The sequence below is a fragment of the Pseudophryne corroboree genome, chromosome 4 (genome assembly GCF_028390025.1).
Source record: "Pseudophryne corroboree isolate aPseCor3 chromosome 4, aPseCor3.hap2, whole genome shotgun sequence".
In the NCBI taxonomy this organism is placed as follows: domain Eukaryota; kingdom Metazoa; phylum Chordata; class Amphibia; order Anura; family Myobatrachidae; genus Pseudophryne; species Pseudophryne corroboree.
This window is the reverse complement of record NC_086447.1, coordinates 576,149,664-576,163,606: the sequence shown is the minus strand read 5'-3', so window position 1 is coordinate 576,163,606 and position 13,943 is coordinate 576,149,664. Positions and strand designations below refer to the sequence as shown.

Sequence of the window (13,943 nt, the reverse complement as noted above, 5' to 3'; positions counted from 1 at the left end):
CATCTGGTTAGAGGAGAAGGGGAATGATCTGGGTGAATTTGGATGAAAAGGGCAATACGGATAGTATAATGTTTAGCATTACTGCCTCACAGCACTGAGGTCATGGGTTCTATCCCCAGCATGGCCCTAACGGTGCAGAGTTTGTATATTCTCCCCGTTCTTGCGTGGGTTTCCTCCGGGTACTCCGGTTTCCTCCCACAATCCAAAAATATACTGGTAGGTTAATTGGCTCCCAACAAAATTAACCTTTGTGTGAATGTGTCTGTGTGTACATGTGATAGGGAATATAGATTATAAGCTCCACTGGGGCAGGGACTGATATTCTCTGTAAAGCGCTGCGGAATATGTGTGCTCTGTATAAATAACTGGTAATAAATAAATAATAAATAAATAAATGTTCCACCAGGGACATCACTTTGTACCAGTTTAGGTATCTTCACAATCGTCTTAATTTAAATTATCAGGCCTGATTATATGATCTGTAGTTGATAAGTTAAAAATTTATTTTGGGAAAGAGTGTTTGTGGATACAGTAAATAAGCATATCCTGGTCAGTTGACTGTGAACCATTTATGAAGCGTAAATGTTGAAGGTATACGATAATAAGTCAGTCTCCTGAGCCAATTCAAAGACTCTTCTATACGTAATATTTTGTAACAATGTTACAGTGTTTTTATATACTTCATTGAGCTCCTTGTGGGATTTCACCAGCTCAGATAACTTAAGGCCCACGTAGATCTATGCGCTGTTTCCCCTGATCTGCCGCTCGTAACCGTTGATTGGCAGCCCTCGATGACCGAAGATCCATTGAGGAATTGGGGAAATCCTTCATGTTAAAAATCCCAAATTTGCTGATCTCAACTATTTTTTTTCGGTTCGGATTGGGGAATCGAGTTTTTCAAACTTGTTTAATATTCCCATTTTCCTGACCTAGGCGTTGAGGGACCAGAAAATGACATAAATTTGTCGCTAATATATGGGGGACTTTAGATTTAATGTAATCTGTTCTTTCTCCCAGCTCATAAATAAAAGGCTTGATTTCTTCCAAAGAAGATCTAATGTCAGGTCCTATTTAGGCTACGTATTCATAATAAAATGTAATGATGCTCACAGTTAATATAGCATCGCCCTTCAGTAGCGGAGTTGAAGGGAACAAAGATTGCGTGAAGGATTTCTCTATTTGCACAGGCTGTGTGAAGGATAGGTCTGAGCCACCATGTCTTTGTGAGAAGCTTTCCTGACTAGATAAAAACAATTGGACCAATGGTCATTCATTTGTATTCTTTTATTCATTGTAGCCCATACTCTCCTGTCATATTTGGAAGCCAGGGGCCATGAGTAGCCATGGATATCTGGATTAGTCTGATCTAATGAGACTAATATACCTCTGTTATAATGCCCTGACTTCTACTAATCTTTCTTGCACAAAGTTAAAATTACGTTTCTCTGCTTATGCTTCAAAGATTGTTGTTGCCTATTTATCAACTTCTGCTTAATCCCTCAAAATTCTACATTCTCTGACCCATCAGCTTCGGCTTTGTTCCACATGATTATGCTTCTCCAAACCATAGATTTCAGCTTTGTCCCTCATAACATTTCTTTTCAGGACTAAGTGGGGAGAGTATCAAGCAACGAAAAGAGTGGAGAAGTTACCCATAGCAACCAATCAGCAGCAAGGTAACTTTTATCAAGTACAGTCTATAAAATGATATGTAGAACTGGTTTGTTGCTACAGATAACTTCTCCACTCTTTTCACTGCTTGATACATCATCCCCTAAGCAACATGGTCAGTCAGGGTGTGTCTCTGATAGCTACTCATGCAAAGTGGTTCTCTCCTGGAAGCTAGCAGCACAGTGACAGTTTGTAAACTTCACTAATTCCCATATCAAAGGCATTAAGGGGGTAATTCAGACCTGATTGCTGCTGTGCGTTTTCGCACAGCTGGTGATCAGATCTGAATTGCACATGCGTATGCACCGCAATGCGCTGGCGCGACGGACGACTGCACCGGGCATCGGTGCCTAACGACGGGATGGTGCGAAAAAAGCAATCGCACGGGGAATTGCAAGGTGTGTGACAGGAAGAGGCCATTTGTGGGTGACAACTGACCATTTTACAGGAGTGTCCGGAAAAACGCAGGAGGGACCAGGCGTTTGGAGGGAGGGTGTCTGACGTCCGCTCTGACCCCGATCACCAGGAATCCTGGGCTGAGCAGAGACTGCACAAACTGATGTTTGTGCACCTCTGCTACAAATGCAATTGCACACCTGCACAACAATTTCCCCCTCCCCCCGTAGGCGGCGACTATCTGATCGCATGGCTGCAAAAAACGCACCATAGCGATCAGGTCTGAATTACCCCCCAAAACTAGAGGGCCATCATGTTCTGAATTTATGGTTAGCTTGAAACCAAGAACTATACTGTTAATTTTTATTAGATCAATAAATCAAAAAATATTTTAGTATGCACAATTTTCTGCAGTATTAATAGACATAAGTGAACATAAAACAAATTCTCTAGTACTGTATCTGCTCTGTAATGTTTCGCTTTTCCTTCTCATGCAAATATCTTGCTTTGTGTAACAATGTACAACTGGAAAGAGTTGTCTACATGTTTTACCATTGGTGTGCTGATTCAGGGTGAGAGTGCAATAACTTATTATAAGATTGCTATACTGTTTTATAAAGTACTGTAAACAAGGGATACATATACAGGTTGAGTCTCCCTTATCCAAAATGCTTGGGACCAGAGGAATTTTGGATATGGGATTTTTCCGTATTTTGGAATAACTGCATACCATAATCAGATATCATGGTGATGGGACCTAAGTCTAAGCACAGAATACATTTATCTTTCATATACACCTTATACACACAGCCTGAAGGTCATTTCAACCAATATTTTTTATAACTTTGTGCATTAAACAAAGTGTGTCTACATTCACACAATTCATTTTTGTTTCATATACACCTTATACACACAGCCTGAAGGTCATTTAATACAATATTTTTAATAATTCTGTGTATTAAACAAAGTTTGTGTACATTGAGCCATCAAAAAACAAAGGTTTCACTATCTCACTCTCACTCAAAAAAGTCCGTATTTCGGAATATTCCGTATTTCGGAATATTTGGATATGGGATACTCAACCTGTAATACAAAGTCCTAATAGTATGGGAAATGGAGGGCTGTTTTAAATAGGACTTGTAAACTGTAAAAACAAGTTGAACAGAAGTCAATGTATATTCTTGAAAATAAGTTTGCACTACATTCATTCAACTTAATTTTCAGATCATAGTTGGCCGGATTCACATGCAATATTCACAGAGTTGCGTATGTATGCACACAGAGCCACAGGTGCAACTCAGATGCACAGTATCAGAGATATACTGGAAAAGTGCTGGGCGTTGCTCGGCAATGACTGGGAGCTGGCTATTTACAGTAGTTGCACAGAGATGGTCCATTTTATGGGTGCATTTTTTGGAGTGTCATGGATGTGTCGCTGAACTGGTTGCGTACACAGATGTCTAATTGTTCACACTGGAAGCCATCCTCAGACAGAAAGGGCTGGCGCAAGTATTACAGCATCTGTAGACACTTAACTAGGTGTCTCAGTCTTTGCGCAGTCAGACACATGCTTGTACACCAAGGGAAGTGCTGATACTAGCATTACCATATAGTCAAGGATGGGTTGGGTAGGCATGACTGGTGGTAGGGATCCCGGCGCTCAGCATACCGGCCCCGGGATCCCTACAGCTGGAATGCCGACAGGGTGGTAAGTACAACGGAGCTCCTTGCGTTGTGGACACCCACAAGTGGGAATAGAGGCTGTACGTCGGTATCCTGAGTGTCGGCATGTTAAGCAGTCGGGATTCCAGCGTAGGGATCTTGACCACCGGGATCCCAACTGATACAACTATGATAGAGGATGCTAAATCGGTTGTGCTACTCAGAATCAGCTTGCGTTACATGCTACTATATGTGAACAATATTGTGGATCTATTGCATACCCTTCTTATAAACCAATGAAGGCACTTCTTGTCTCTCTTCCTGTAGCTCATTTTCCTCATTAAAACAACTTTCCCTATGTTTTTGAATTTGGAAATTATCAACTAATAAACCCAATTTTGTATGAACCATAAGTGCCTCTAGAAGCATGGAAGTAAGCAGAGGCTAAATATGGCCACATAGGGGACAATCAGGCTGTTCTACCCGAGAATTTATCAACAGGATCATTATTCAGTTTCTGTCAATTTCCAACTCTTTATCTTATATATCATGCAGATGTGTTGCTTTAGGCTTCAGAGTGCCTGATCAGATGACTGTCATTGTCATAAGATTGCATGTTCTGTTATGTCATTGAGGAGTCATGTACTGCATAGCTGATTCTAGTATGTTATTCTGTAGCTTATGTACAGTATGTATGCATTTACTCATTCATTTTTAAGGTTTAGGGTATAAAGCGAGAAGAATAAATATAGTTATATTGCTTTATAAATGTAAGTGTACAGGATTTGGGAGTATGATAAAGTTAATTGGTTTTAATACACATACAGTATACCTATAAATGTAGTTCATTGCTATTGTATTGGTACATATTGTATAACTATTGATTGAATGCTTAATAATATGCTTAATAATATACATGTAATATATTTGTAATAACTTCGTAATATAGCTTGAAAACTCAGACTAATTTTTTACAGCTCCATTCCTCAAGTAATATACTCCCAAAAGGTCATGTTTCAGGATTTTTTTATTTATGCACAGGCAAATTCACCTTTTTTCTTGGTCAATAATTACCCTCCTTGGTCAGTAATTACCCCCCACATGTTTCCACGGATCGAAATCTGAAAAATATGACCTTTCAGGGGTACGAAAGGAAAAGATATGAAGACTCCTCAGATAATTCATATTCCTGTGTTATGAAAAGTGGATTGGGATCGATTTGTCAGTGGTCGGGATGCCGGTGGTCAGAATACTGACCGTGGTATCCCGCTGATCTGAATTCTGACAGGGGAAGGTAATTGTATTCAAACCCCCCCCCCCCACTTCAGTCTAAACCCTCCCCTCCCCGCAGCCTAACCCAAACCCTCCCTGGGGGGTGCCTAAACCTACCCCCCTCCCAGCAGTCTAAACATAACCCTGCCTCTGCAGCCTCAACCTAACACCCCCACCGCTGCAGCTTACATGTCCTGGGTCCCAGTGGCTGCTTGTTCGGGATCTCGGCTGTTGGGATTCTGGCACCGGGAAGGTGACCCTATTCGGAATGCCGGTGTCGGCATTCCGAATAGTGTCATGATTCCAGTATCAGTATTCTGACTGCCAGGATCCTGACCGCCAGCAATATATCGATAATTTAATGTGTGTGGCCACACCATGAGATTATGGAGCTGCCTGATACAAATTAATACTTTATAAAAAAAATAAAATGTTCCTCCTATGTAAAAAAAAAAAAGACAAACATGGGAGTTGGGCAGCCCCTGACATATATAGGGCTGTTCTGACACTAAAAAGATAATGACAGACAGACATTGCTGACAGTGGCACAGAGCACCCAGCCAGAAAAGAAGAATGTATTGTATTCGGAGGGGGTACATTTTTTTTACTCTTACCCTGATATGGATTTTGTATTAACCCCACTTACTTTTTTGTTGAGCTCACTTATATTTAATGTGGTCCCTCCTACATAAGCCACTTTCATATCTTTTTTCAGGGCCACTTCAAAGTGGCCTAATCTCCTGGAACCTCCGAGAGTCTGACAAATGTTCAGGGCGTACCCTGGGCTCCTGGAAGAGTGGGTGTTCATCACGCATCCACTTTGTGGTGAAGTGGGCAGAATGTAGATAATATTGACAGGGCAAAGTGATGCAATTCTAAGATAATTACATCATTAGTACCACCCTTCCTCATTTATGTGCGATTTGCAGTATTTTGCCATGATGGGGCGAGACCAAATGACACAAAATGTTGAGTCCTGTCCCCATCACCAGCCATCTGCATTTCTTTTCGGGCTTCTTCCTGGGAGAATGAGATTATCAAAATAGATAAGATATGGGCCACTATAATTTCACAATCTGTCCATGGTTGTGTTCAGTAGGGAAGTTTGTTTTAACCACATTAGTTCCAAATAACAGTCTTCTTTACAATAATGTTTTCTAGAGTAATTACCCAAATATTATAAATACACATTAAGAGTAATTTATGAATGTGGAAATATGCAGAGAAACACAGATGTTACGTACTAGTTTTTATAGGCACAAGCATGAGTGAAATTGGTGGAGACTGAGAAAAAGAATATGTTGCTCTTAATAGCAGGGAGTGGGTGTTTATTGTAGAATCCAGCCTGGCCATAGGGGATGTGGTTATGATCCCAGTGGTCAGCATACTGATGCCGGGATCCCGGACGAAAGCGGGCCGGGGGCTATTTCCACACGTGGGTGTCCATGACACCCATAGAGTGGGAATAAAACCTGTGGCAAGCACAGCGAGCCACGAGCCCGAAAAGTGGCAAGCCCGTAAGAGGCATCGTTGCGCTCGCCCCCCCTACCGGCGTTCTTCCAGCCGGGATCCCAGCGTCAGTATGCTGACCGCTGGGATCCCAACCGTCAGTCACGTGAACCCAACACGGATATAGCAATGTACCTGATTTTGCATGCAAATATAACGTCAACATATCAATTAATGCCATACTTACCTACCCTCCAGAAGATACAGAGCAGATATAGTGAACATAATTTCACTCCAATGTTCCGTTTTAGTTGTGGATGTCATTATTCCCTACGTTATTCTACAAGACGTACCTGTTATGCCTTCTTAGGCAGTGCCATTTGTGTACCAGGCAATACAGTTACTATCTGTTGATTTTTGAGTGGTGTGTGCACTCACTGACAGCTGCTGTTCCTGTGTAACAGCAGGAAAGCCTAGGGAGAAGCTGACAGCCATAAAGTGACCCCTACAGAATAATAACAAGTTTAAAGTAGAGATGAGCGCCTGAAATTTTTCGGGTTTTGTGTTTTGGTTTTGGGTTCGGTTCCGCGGCCGTGTTTTGGGTTCGAACGCGTTTTGGCAAAACCTCACCGAATTTTTTTTGTCGGATTCGGGTGTGTTTTGGATTCGGGTGTTTTTTTCAAAAAACACTAAAAAACAGCTTAAATCATAGAATTTGGGGTCATTTTGATCCCAAAGTATTATTAACCTCAAAAACCATAATTTACACTCATTTTCAGTCTATTCTGAATACCTCACACCTCACAATATTATTTTTAGTCCTAAAATTTGCACCGAGGTCGCTGTGTGAGTAAGATAAGCGACCCTAGTGGCCGACACAAACACCGGGCCCATCTAGGAGTGGCACTGCAGTGTCACGCAGGATGTCCCTTCCAAAAAACCCTCCCCAAACAGCACATGACGCAAAGAAAAAAAGAGGCGCAATGAGGTAGCTGTGTGAGTAAGATTAGCGACCCTAGTGGCCGACACAAACACCGGGCCCATCTAGGAGTGGCACTGCAGTGTCACGCAGGATGGCCCTTCCAAAAAACCCTCCCCAAACAGCACATGACGCAAAGAAAAAAAGAGGCGCAATGAGGTAGCTGTGTGAGTAAGATTAGCGACCCTAGTGGCCGACACAAACACCGGGCCCATCTAGGAGTGGCACTGCAGTGTCACGCAGGATGTCCCTTCCAAAAAACCCTCCCCAAACAGCACATGACGCAAAGAAAAAAAGAGGCGCAATGAGGTAGCTGTGTGAGTAAGATTAGCGACCCTAGTGGCCGACACAAACACCGGGCCCATCTAGGAGTGGCACTGCAGTGTCACGCAGGATGGCCCTTCCAAAAAACCCTCCCCAAACAGCACATGACGCAAAGAAAAAAAGAGGCGCAATGAGGTAGCTGTGTGAGTAAGATTAGCGACCCTAGTGGCCGACACAAACACCGGGCCCATCTAGGAGTGGCACTGCAGTGTCACGCAGGATGTCCCTTCCAAAAAACCCTCCCCAAACAGCACATGACGCAAAGAAAAAAAGAGGCGCAATGAGGTAGCTGTGTGAGTAAGATTAGCGACCCTAGTGGCCGACACAAACACCGGGCCCATGTAGGAGTGGCACTGCAGTGTCACGCAGGATGTCCCTTCCAAAAAACCCTCCCCAAACAGCACATGACGCAAAGAAAAAAAGAGGCGCAATGAGGTAGCTGACTGTGTGAGTAAGATTAGCGACCCTAGTGGCCGACACAAACACCGGGCCCATCTAGGAGTGGCACTGCAGTGTCACGCAGGATGTCCCTTCCAAAAAACCCTCCCCAATCAGCACATGATGCAAAGAAAAAGAAAAGAAAAAAGAGGTGCAAGATGGAATTGTCCTTGGGCCCTCCCACCCACCCTTATGTTGTATAAACAAAACAGGACATGCACACTTTAACCAACCCATCATTTCAGTGACAGGATCTGCCACACGACTGTGACTGATATGACGGGTTGGTTTGGACCCCCCCCAAAAAAGAAGCAATTAATCTCTCCTTGCACAAACTGGCTCTACAGAGGCAAGATGTCCACCTCATCTTCACCCTCCGATATATCACCGTGTACATCCCCCTCCTCACAGATTATCAATTCGTCCCCACTGGAATCCACCATCTCAGCTCCCTGTGTACTTTGTGGAGGCAATTGCTGCTGGTCAATGTCTCCGCGGAGGAATTGATTATAATTCATTTTAATGAACATCATCTTCTCCACATATTCTGGATGTAACCTCGTACGCCGATTGCTGACAAGGTGAGCGGCGGCACTAAACACTCTTTCGGAGTACACACTTGTGGGAGGGCAACTTAGGTAGAATAAAGCCAGTTTGTGCAAGGGCCTCCAAATTGCCTCTTTTTCCTGCCAGTATAAGTACGGACTGTGTGACGTGCCTACTTGGATGCGGTCACTCATATAATCCTCCACCATTCTATCAATGTTGAGAGAATCATATGCAGTGACAGTAGACGACATGTCCGTAATCGTTGTCAGGTCCTTCAGTCCGGACCAGATGTCAGCATCAGCAGTCGCTCCAGACTGCCCTGCATCACCGCCAGCGGGTGGGCTCGGAATTCTGAGCCTTTTCCTCGCACCCCCAGTTGCGGGAGAATGTGAAGGAGGAGATGTTGACAGGTCGCGTTCCGCTTGACTTGACAATTTTGTCACCAGCAGGTCTTTCAACCCCAGCAGACCTGTGTCTGCCGGAAAGAGAGATCCAAGGTAGGCTTTAAATCTAGGATCGAGCACGGTGGCCAAAATGTAGTGCTCTGATTTCAACAGATTGACCACCCGTGAATCCTTGTTAAGCGAATTAAGGGCTGCATCCACAAGTCCCACATGCCTAGCGGAATCGCTCCCTTTTAGCTCCTTCTTCAATGCCTCCAGCTTCTTCTGCAAAAGCCTGATGAGGGGAATGACCTGACTCAGGCTGGCAGTGTCTGAACTGACTTCACGTGTGGCAAGTTCAAAGGGCATCAGAACCTTGCACAACGTTGAAATCATTCTCCACTGCACTTGAGACAGGTGCATTCCACCTCCTATATCGTGCTCAATTGTATAGGCTTGAATGGCCTTTTGCTGCTCCTCCAACCTCTGAAGCATATAGAGGGTTGAATTCCACCTCGTTACCACTTCTTGCTTCAGATGATGGCAGGGCAGGTTCAGTAGTTTTTGGTGGTGCTCCAGTCTTCTGTACGTGGTGCCTGTACGCCGAAAGTGTCCCGCAATTTTTCTGGCCACCGACAGCATCTCTTGCACGCCCCTGTCGTTTTTTAAAAAATTCTGCACCACCAAATTCAAGGTATGTGCAAAACATGGGACGTGCTGGAATTTGCCCATATTTAATGCACACACAATATTGCTGGCGTTGTCCGATGCCACAAATCCACAGGAGAGTCCAATTGGGGTAAGCCATTCCGCGATGATCTTCCTCAGTTGCCGTAAGAGGTTTTCAGCTGTGTGCGTATTCTGGAAAGCGGTGATACAAAGCGTAGCCTGCCTAGGAAAGAGTTGGCGTTTGCGAGATGCTGCTACTGGTGCCGCCGCTGCTGTTCTTGCGGCGGGAGTCCATACATCTACCCAGTGGGCTGTCACAGTCATATAGTCCTGACCCTGCCCTGCTCCACTTGTCCACATGTCCGTGGTTAAGTGGACATTGGGTACAACTGCATTTTTTAGGACACTGGTGAGTCTTTTTCTGACGTCCGTGTACATTCTCGGTATCGCCTGCCTAGAGAAGTGGAACCTAGATGGTATTTGGTAACGGGGGCACACTGCCTCAATAAATTGTCTAGTTCCCTGTGAACTAACGGCGGATACCGGACGCACGTCTAACACCAACATAGTTGTCAAGGCCTCAGTTATCCGCTTTGCAGTAGGATGACTGCTGTGATATTTCATCTTCCTCGCAAAGGACTGTTGAACAGTCAATTGCTTACTGGAAGTAGTACAAGTGGGCTTACGACTTCCCCTCTGGGATGACCATCGACTCCCAGCGGCAACAACAGCAGCGCCAGCAGCAGTAGGCGTTACACGCAAGGATGCATCGGAGGAATCCCAGGCAGGAGAGGACTCATCAGACTTGCCAGTGACATGGCCTGCAGGACTATTGGCATTCCTGGGGAAGGAGGAAATTGACACTGAGGGAGTTGGTGGGGTGGTTTGCGTGAGCTTGGTTACAAGAGGAAGGGATTTACTGGTCAGTGGACTGCTTCCGCTGTCACCCAAAGTTTTTGAACTTGTCACTGACTTATTATGAATGCGCTGCAGGTGACGTATAAGGGAGGATGTTCCGAGGTGGTTAACGTCCTTACCCCTACTTATTACAGCTTGACAAAGGGAACACACGGCTTGACACCTGTTGTCCGCATTTCTGGTGAAATACCTCCACACCGAAGAGCTGATTTTTTTGGTATTTTCACCTGGCATGTCAACGGCCATATTCCTCCCACGGACAACAGGTGTCTCCCCGGGTGCCTGACTTAAACAAACCACCTCACCATCTGAATCCTCCTGGTCAATTTCCTCCCCAGCGCCAGCAACACCCATATCCTCCTCATCCTGGTGTACTTCAACACTGACATCTTCAATCTGACTATCAGGAACTGGACTGCGGGTGCTCCTTCCAGCACTTGCAGGGGGCGTGCAAATGGTGGAAGGCGCATGCTCTTCACGTCCAGTGTTGGGAAGGTCAGGCATCGCAACCGACACAATTGGACTCTCCTTGTGGATTTGGGATTTCGAAGAATGCACAGTTCTTTGCTGTGCTGCTTTTGCCAGCTTGAGTCTTTTCATTTTTCTAGCGAGAGGCTGAGTGCTTCCATCCTCATGTGAAGCTGAACCACTAGCCATGAACATAGGCCAGGGCCTCAGCCGTTCCTTGCCACTCCGTGTGGTAAATGGCATATTGGCAAGTTTACGCTTCTCCTCCGACAATTTTATTTTAGGTTTTGGAGTCCTTTTTTTACTGATATTTGGTGTTTTGGATTTGACATGCTCTGTACTATGACATTGGGCATCGGCCTTGGCAGACGACGTTGCTGGCATTTCATCGTCTCGGCCTTGACTAGTGGCAGCAGCTTCAGCACGAGGTGGAAGTGGATCTTGATCTTTCCCTAATTTTGGAACCTCAACATTTTTGTTCTCCATATTTTAATAGGCACAACTAAAAGGCACCTCAGGTAAACAATGGAGATGGATGGATTGGATACTAGTATACAATTATGGACGGGCTGCCGAGTGCCGACACAGAGGTAGCCACAGCCATGAACTACCGCACTGTACTGTGTCTGCTGCTAATATATAGACTGGTTGATAAAGAGATAGTATACTCGTAACTAGTATGTATGTATAAAGAAAGAAAAAAAAACCACGGTTAGGTGGTATATACAATTATGGACGGGCTGCCGAGTGCCGACACAGAGGTAGCCACAGCCGTGAACTACCGCACTGTACTGTGTCTGCTGCTAATATATAGACTGGTTGATAAAGAGATAGTATACTCGTAACTAGTATGTATGTATAAAGAAAGAAAAAAAAACCACGGTTAGGTGGTATATACAATTATGGACGGGCTGCCGAGTGCCGACACAGAGGTAGCCACAGCCGTGAACTACCGCACTGTACTGTGTCTGCTGCTAATATATAGACTGGTTGATAAAGAGATAGTATACTCGTAACTAGTATGTATGTATAAAGAAAGAAAAAAAAACCACGGTTAGGTGGTATATACAATTATGGACGGGCTGCCGAGTGCCGACACAGAGGTAGCCACAGCCGTGAACTACCGCACTGTACTGTGTCTGCTGCTAATATATAGACTGGTTGATTTAGAGATAGTATACTCGTAACTAGTATGTATGTATAAAGAAAGAAAAAAAAACCACGGTTAGGTGGTATATACAATTATGGACGGGCTGCCGAGTGCCGACACAGAGGTAGCCACAGCCGTGAACTACCGCACTGTACTGTGTCTGCTGCTAATATATAGACTGGTTGATAAAGAGATAGTATACTCGTAACTAGTATGTATGTATAAAGAAAGAAAAAAAAACCACGGTTAGGTGGTATATACAATTATGGACGGGCTGCCGAGTGCCGACACAGAGGTAGCCACAGCCGTGAACTACCGCACTGTACTGTGTCTGCTGCTAATATATAGACTGGTTGATAAAGAGATAGTATACTCGTAACTAGTATGTATGTATAAAGAAAGAAAAAAAAACCACGGTTAGGTGGTATATACAATTATGGACGGGCTGCCGAGTGCCGACACAGAGGTAGCCACAGCCGTGAACTACCGCACTGTACTGTGTCTGCTGCTAATATATAGACTGGTTGATAAAGAGATAGTATACTCGTAACTAGTATGTATGTATAAAGAAAGAAAAAAAAACCACGGTTAGGTGGTATATACAATTATGGACGGGCTGCCGAGTGCCGACACAGAGGTAGCCACAGCCGTGAACTACCGCACTGTACTGTGTCTGCTGCTAATATATAGACTGGTTGATAAAGAGATAGTATACTCGTAACTAGTATGTATGTATAAAGAAAGAAAAAAAAAACCACGGTTAGGTGGTATATACAATTATGGACGGGCTGCCGAGTGCCGACACAGAGGTAGCCACAGCCGTGAACTACCGCACTGTACTGTGTCTGCTGCTAATATATATAGACTGGTTGATAAAGAGATAGTATACTCGTAACTAGTATGTATGTATAAAGAAAGAAAAAAAAACCACGGTTAGGTGGTATATACAATTATGGACGGGCTGCCGAGTGCCGACACAGAGGTAGCCACAGCCGTGAACTACCGCACTGTACTGTGTCTGCTGCTAATATAGACTGGTTGATAAAGAGATAGTATACTACTAATATTATATATACTGGTGGTCAGGTCACTGGTCACTAGTCACACTGGCAGTGGCACTCCTGCAGCAAAAGTGTGCACTGTTTAATTTTAATATAATATTATGTACTCCTGGCTCCTGCTATAACCTATAACTGGCACTGCAGTAGTGCTCCCCAGTCTCCCCCACAATTATAAGCTGTGTGAGCTGAGCAGTCAGACAGATATATAATATATATAGATGATGCAGCACACTGGCCTGAGCCTGAGCAGTGCACACAGATATGGTATGTGACTGACTGAGTCACTGTGTGTATCGCTTTTTTCAGGCAGAGAACGGATATATTAAATAAACTGCACTGTGTGTCTGGTGGTCACTCACTATATAATATATTATGTACTCCTGGCTCCTGCTATAACCTATAACTGGCACTGCAGTAGTGCTCCCCAGTCTCCCCCACAATTATAAGCTGTGTGAGCTGAGCAGTCAGACAGATATATATAATATTATATATAGATAATAGATGATGCAGCACACTGGCCTGAGCCTGAGCAGTGCACACAGATATGGTATGTG

The 13,943-nt window shown here is 44.3% G+C and overlaps 1 protein-coding gene across 5 annotated transcripts in view; it reads left to right on the top strand.

The window, feature by feature from the left end:
* The window catches only part of AIG1 (androgen induced 1), a 931,740-nt gene that overhangs the window by 90,235 nt on the left and 827,562 nt on the right, over positions 1 to 13,943 (top strand). Inside the window, exon 2 of one of the 5 annotated variants that reach the window (XR_010176073.1) lies at positions 1,606 to 1,676. The exons of the other annotated variants lie outside the window; for them this stretch is intronic. The gene's annotated coding sequence lies outside the window, so the exon portion shown is untranslated. The remainder of the gene's footprint in view (positions 1 to 1,605; positions 1,677 to 13,943) is intronic. 5 annotated transcript variants of the gene reach the window in all.